At 38.6% G+C, this 7,108-nt stretch overlaps 1 non-coding gene across 1 annotated transcript; it reads right to left on the reverse strand.

The window, feature by feature from the left end:
• Positions 1-1,596: 1,596 nt before the first annotated feature.
• Positions 1,597-1,705, reverse strand: LOC141426030 (U6 spliceosomal RNA). The gene has a single exon (XR_012451143.1). It is a non-coding gene; the product is annotated as a U6 spliceosomal RNA (small nuclear RNA).
• Positions 1,706-7,108: the final 5,403 nt, after the last annotated feature.

Genomic DNA, 7,108 nt, shown 5'->3' on the forward strand with positions numbered 1-7,108 from the left:
CCAGAAGACAAGGGTGTTTCCCCTTGGGTTGCAGAGAAGAGGCCCTCACAGAGCCATGTGGGAGGAATCCTGGCAGAGAGGTGTTAGCATAGCCCTGGAAGTCCAAGGGGGTGTGATCACCCTATAGAATCAAGGGATGACAGCTACCCCACTGTGCCTGGAAAGTGGGACCCCTGAGCAAGTAGGTCCGGAAAGTAGGGCATCAAAAAGAGGATTATTGTTGAGTCTTCAGGTCTAATGGAATTTGCACTGCTAGATTTTGGACTTATCTGATCTCAACACCTCTTTTACTTTCTAATTTGTCCCTTTTTGAATGTTATCTTATGCCTAAGCCACTATTGTATTTTGGAAGCACATAACTTGTCCGGTTTCACAGCTTCACAGCTGGAGAGGAATTTTGTTTTAGGATAAATCATACCTTAAGGATTGCCCATACCTGATTTAGATGAGACCTTGACTTTACAATGTAGAATTCATGCTGGAATGAGGTAAGAACTGGGGCTGCTGGAATGAAATGAATGTACTTTGCACACAGTAAGGACATTCATTTTGGAGATGAGGTAGAATGCTATGGACTGAATTATGTCTCCTCAAAATTCATATGCTGAACCCCTATCCCCCAGTGTGACTGTATTTACAGAGAGGGCCTTTAAAGAGATAATTAAGGTTAAACGATGTCACATGTGATGGGGCAGGTGCCTCATAAGAAGACAAGATGCTCTTTCTGTGTTCTATGTGACAACACAATGAGAACACGGCCATCTATAAGCCAGGAAGAGAGTTCTTGCCAGGAACCAATTTAACTGACACTTTGATTTTGAACATGCCAGTTTTCCTTAACTGTGAGAAATAAACTTCTATTGTTTAAGCCACCCAGTTTGTGGTATTTTGAAATGGCAGCATGGGCATACTAAAACAGATAGTGATGATGATTTAAAAAAAAAAAAACAAAAACCAATGTACTACTTAAAGGCCCTGGTACCAGATGGAGTCACATCTTTAAAGAACAGATAGCTGTGTTTCTTTTTTTAAAGGTATTATTTACATTGGAAACCTACTAGTTTATTTTAGGAAGCCAGAATAAATTTAAAATCTAGTTTTCTAAAGGTAAAAATTATAGTCCAGTGTCACAAATATAGATGCATAATTCTATCCCAAAATTTAGCAAATAGTATTCATTAACGTATCACAATAAAAATAAATTCTAGGAATAAGAAAGATTTGTTTTATTAGGAATGAAAAAGCATTTGAACCTCTAGAAATACACTAATAAATCCATTATTATAAAAAGTAAAAGAATATTTACTGATGTCAACAAAAGCCAAATATTATTTGAATAAATTAGTAGCCATCCTACTATAACCTTAAGTAAATAGAAACAGAAGGAAACTACCTAAATGTGGAAGACCATGTACCTAAAAATGGTAGCAAGTAATACTATAAATGACAAGCCAAAGAAATCATTTAAATTAAAATCAAAAACTAAGCATAGAATCACACTGACACCATCTCAACATTGTCCAAGGAGTTTAAATACATATGATTTGGTGACAAAATGAAATCACTGGTACAAAAATTTAAAACTATTTTTATTTTTAAAATATGGAATACTTCAAGAATTTGCATATCATCCTTGCACAGGGGTCATGCTAATCTTCTCTTTATTGTTCTAATTTTAGTATATGTGCTACTGAAGTGACCGCACACAAAATAGAACAATTTATTTATTTAGAGGTACTGGGGCTGGCACTCAGGGCCTACACCTTGAGCCACTCCACCAGCTCTTTTTTTTGTGATGGGATTTTTTGAGATGGGGGGGTCTCAGGAACTATTTGCCTGGGCTGGCTTCGAACCGAGATCCTCCTGATCTCTGCCTTCTAAAGTAGCTAGGATTACAGCCATTAGCCACCCGCGTCCAGCTAAAAAGGAAAAATTTAAATGATTTCTTTCTGCTGATGAAATTATATGCCTAAGAGAAAGAATACAGGACTAACAGAGTTAGAGAAACTGATAAGGTGACTATATACCAAAGCAATATACAAAATTCAACAGGTTTTTCTATTTTCTGGCAACAGTGTCTAGAAATTTTAAAATGTGAAAAATTTTCCACTCATAACATAGAAAAACTATAAACTATTTAGGGACAAATTAGCCAACAATATGAAAAGAAACCTATAAAATTCTATTGGTAGTTATAAAATAAAATGTGTCTTTCCCTAAGAAATAGGAAGATATGGTATAGTTAGAATGGGGTGTTATAAATTGCATCTTTCCATGAGAAATGGGAAGATTTGTTATACTGTTGGATTGGAAAATGTTTTTTGGCAGTGCTGAGGGCCTTGTGCATGCTAACAATGCATCCTACCGTTGAGCTATATTCCTAGGCTCAGATGGAAAATCCTAATAGCATAAAAAAATGTCAACTCTCTCCAAAGTAATATATTAATTAGTTGTTATTCCATTTACACATGCACACACACACACACATACACACGTACACACACACGCATACACACACATACACACACACACACACACACACACACACACACATGCATCTGAATGCTATAAAACAGCCTAGAAAATAATGAGGAATAAGAACAACGAAATAGGGTTTGCTTTATTAGATTTTGAACATTTAATACAAGCATTCTATCAAGTCAGTGTGATATTGGAAAAGACAAGAGGTCAATGACCTAGCATAGAGAAAAAAAATGTGATTATACGTGTGTATGTGCATACATGAATTCAATGTTTGAAAAAGGTAATGGTTCTACTTACTGGAGAGAGGATGGATTATATTTACATGGTATGGCACAACTGGTTGCTCATCTAGAAGAAAATAAACTTAAACTCATTGTTCACTATATCCAAGTATAAATTCTAGATAAAGATTGAAATATTTTTAAACTTTCTAAATTCTGTAACAAAGTAAGTGACCATATGTACAATTTAGGGGTGGGAAAGACAACTACAAATTGAAACTCTGAAACCATAAGAGAAATGGCAAGCACTTCCTGAGGCTGACATGGATTCAAAGCTGAAATTGGCAACACAAGGAAAAGAGCTCAAATAAACATTGCAGAGGAATAGGTAATATGCACTGGTCAGGTGGGAAAATCGAGTACTGCCTTGGGGACAACCCAGGGCTGTGTGGATGTGGGTAGGACTTGTCTCTGATAACAAAGTAAGTGCTGACTCCCAAGATAGAGAAAGTGTTTTGGGTAGAATATAGGAAACTTCCAATGGGGAGGGGGTTGAATATTCTACCAGAAATACAGATAAAATGCAAGAAACTTCCACGGGGAATTGAGCCTTTTTCCTGGGGAAGCACACAGCCCAAGATTAAGGGATGGGTAACAAATTCAGTTCCAAAGAGGGAGACTCCCAAGAGAATAGTCTAGTCAGTCAAAAAGAAACCAACTAGGTCTTCTGCTGGCAGAGGGGAACTATGACTTTGTTCCCACTTAAAGTTTCTTACAGGAAAAAAAAAGTTAAAGGGAAAAAGAAAGTGCTTTTGGATAAGAAAGGATTTTGTAAGAAAAGGTTTGTCTTCAAGGATTGTTTCAAAATAAAAAGAAGGATAATGACAAACCATTGGAAGATTCAGAATAGTGCATGAAGGTCCTGAGTAAGTTTTAAAAGTATATGATAGATGGAGTTATGTGTGTGATTAAGTTTAAGAGTTACCTAAAGGATTTCCTAAAGTCAAACATAAGTTGTTATAAAGCTAACACCTAATTCTCTTGTCTTAAAAAATATGTATATTTTGCTCCTAGTAACTGCTAAAAACTGGCTTCTAGGGAAGGGCTTTTTTTGTTTTTGTTGTTTTTCCGAGATAAGTAATTGCTTGTGTTTTGCTAACTTTTATTGGGCTTTTGACTATTTAGAAAAGTAAACCTTAACTAGATCAGCTCATTTAAGTATGTGTGGGCTGTTTGTCCAAACTTCATTTAAATGCTATACAAAAGTTTAATACAAAATGACCATCACTTTTTAAATAGAAAACAAGCCTACTGGGGCACTGGAACTGTCTCCCTAAGCTTGTAAGAGATCTTAAAAGCTTTACTGAATCCTCCTCCAAAAATAAAAATTTAAATTAATATATGTACAACACCTGTGTAATTGTGGTGCTAATTGTTACTGTCTTTAAATGTCAAATGTACATAAGTTCTCTAAGTATATTTTCTTATCATTAAAAACAGTGCCATTTAATTAAGTATTAGACATTGGTCACTCATAAAGTATATATCTATGATAAAAAATATAACTTGTTTAAAATTCATTTACTCTAAAGGAAAAATAGGTGATGCCTCTTATGTCCTTTGAGGAGGACTGGAGGGTTAGAGGCTATTTTATTTAAGGGATCCTACCAAGATCCCTTAATAAATCTAGAGGTAGGATCCAAATTAAGCAAGATAACATTTTTAATTAACTCTGGAGCAACCCACTCCTCATTAGAATTTCACCCTCCTGGCCTACAACTATTATCTGATAAACTATTAGTTTCTGGAATAAAAGGAGAGGGATTTAATGTTCCCCTATTTAAGAAAATCCAATAAAATACAAAGATAGATAACCAAACTAATGTTTTGTTTTACAAAAACTCCCTTGGATTAAATGCCTTCCTATTGCATTTCTCCAAATCAGAACAGTCCCTAGGAAGGATATTGGGCTTTCTCTACATGAACTGTTGTATGGATCACCTTACCTAGTGGGGGCTTCTGACCTACTATGGAAACCAAAGACAAGCTCTTTTGGCTCAGACTCAACCCCTTGAGTTTTCAGCACATCCTCACCAACCTGCAAGGCCATATCCTGATAAAGTCTAGAAGGAAGATAAACTCAAGTCCACCTGGGAAGGATCTTTCCAAGTGCTACTCACCACTGAGACAGCACTTGGGACTATGGTATGAGGTTGGACCCACTACACCAGACTCAGGAGTGACCAGTCTTGGTCACTGCAGAGGAGGAATGATAGACAATAGTCCCACAACCTGATCCTACAAAACTAACTTTAACAGACTTATAATTTACTTTCTCATGTTAAGTGCTTACTCTCTTGGTTGGAGGGGCCAGGGACTGACCCCAGATAATTTTTTTTTCCTGATCATAAATATAACTAGTCCTCCAACACACAGGTCATAAGATTTGGTGCCTGTCAGGTCCTGTGTGTGGGAAATTAAATAATCAAAGACAGTTGTTACAAAAAAGAAATTCTTATATTTTAAATGAAAAACTCAAGCAGGAGGGGCTCTTGTCTATCCTGGCATCGTGTGATGCTAATTTTAACACACATTCTCAAGGGAGGCCACACTGGGAGCAGCTATCACTTATGGAATTGGGTTACTTGAGCGCAAACTCTTGGGGCCCCTGGGAAGGAGACTAAATCCCAAAGTCAAACACAAACCAGGAGAAGATGTGGTGTGGCTGTCACTGAGTCCTCAGAGGTAATTGAGAAAAAAAGGGAGTATCTCAGGAGAGAGAGACACTCTTCTCTACCCCACTGGAGATCAGGCAGTCCCTAAAACAGACCCCAGGTGGTCTGATAACACCAGGGAGGGCTTATGGTGTACCTGTCACATCTTCCATTGTGTCATAAAAGGCTTAAAAAGAACCCGTATTAAGCCTTTCAATTACAGTTAAGAGACACAGGTTAAACAGGAGGTAAAAGAGGCCCCTTCTGCATTTCTCAAAAGCTTGAGGGAGGCCCTCATTAAACACACCAGTCTTAATCCTAGTACACACGAAGGACAATTGATACTAAAAGATAAGTTCATAACCCAGTCCGCCCCAGACATATGCAGAAAACTTCAAAGGTCCCCCAGAGGACTTGAGGAAACTTTGGATGATGTCTTAAATTGGCTACTAAGGTGTTCTGCTGTAGGAAGGAAGAGGAATTACAGGCTCAGAGGCTTAAACAGAGGGGAAAGGCAGAGGCACTTGTGGTTGCCATGAGAGAAAACAATCTTGGACAAAGGGGAGAACATGAAAGAGATCCTGTTTGCTACTGCTATAATAAACCTGGCTGCTTCAGAAGAGACTGCCTTGAGGGGCCTTACAGGCCCTGCCCAATTTGCTGAGGGGACTACTGGAGGGCAGACTTTCGCAAGGGACAAAGGAACCAAGGGAGGGACTCCTCCATAATGGTCTAGGAGCAGGACTGACAGGGCCCAAAGTCCCGACCTCATGAAGTCCCTCTGTTCTGGTCTGAGATCTCCAAATGGGGAAGTAGAGGGAAACACGATTGATGCCCTGTTAAACACTAGTGCTTCATAGGCAGTTCTCCTCTCTTACTCCAGACTGATGTCCACCTGAAAGGCAACAGCCCGTGGAGTCTCTGGCCAGCCTTTAACTCATTTCACCCCACCCCTTGGCTGTGAGTGGGACTGTGTCCTATTCACACATTTCTTTTTGATAATGCCTGAGGTTCCTACTCCTTTCTTGGGTAGAGACATCTTAGCTCGAATGAAAACTCAGGACCTGATAGGACACAACCATAACCTGATAATGCTTCTGGTGGAGACTGAGATTGACTGGAATGTCTGGGCAGATGGAGGACAGCTAAGCAGGGCACAAATACATCTTAAGCATATCCTCATCAGAGATAATATCTCCTTAGTCAGGAGACAAGGGAAGTCTTATCTAAGATAATAAGGAAGTTAAAGCAACAACGACTCCTAGTGCCCTATAGCAGTCCCTGCAATACTCCAATCCTTAGAGTTAAAAAAAAAAAAAAAAAAGAAAGCAGGGTCTGGAGACTAGTGCAAGTCCTGAGGACATTCCTGTACATTCGGATTCCCACTACCTGTTTACCTTTGATGAACCCACGACTCAGCTGAGACAGCTAACTTGGACTGTCCTACCCCAGGTATTCAGAGACACTCCCCATTTGTTTGGATAAGCTTTAGCCAAAGACCTACAACAATCCAAGGTCCCAAAGAGCACTGTTATTCAGTATATAGATGACATCTTGCTCTGCTCTTTCTCCAAGCAATACTCTAAGGAAGATACCATCAAGCTTCTTAATTTTCTAGCCAAAAAAGAGAAAGAAGGAGAGAGAGAGCAATACAAACAGATACTCCCAGAGGGTCATTTGAACCACATA

This window comes from Castor canadensis, chromosome 8 (genome assembly GCF_047511655.1).
Source record: "Castor canadensis chromosome 8, mCasCan1.hap1v2, whole genome shotgun sequence".
Lineage (NCBI taxonomy): Eukaryota > Metazoa > Chordata > Mammalia > Rodentia > Castoridae > Castor > Castor canadensis.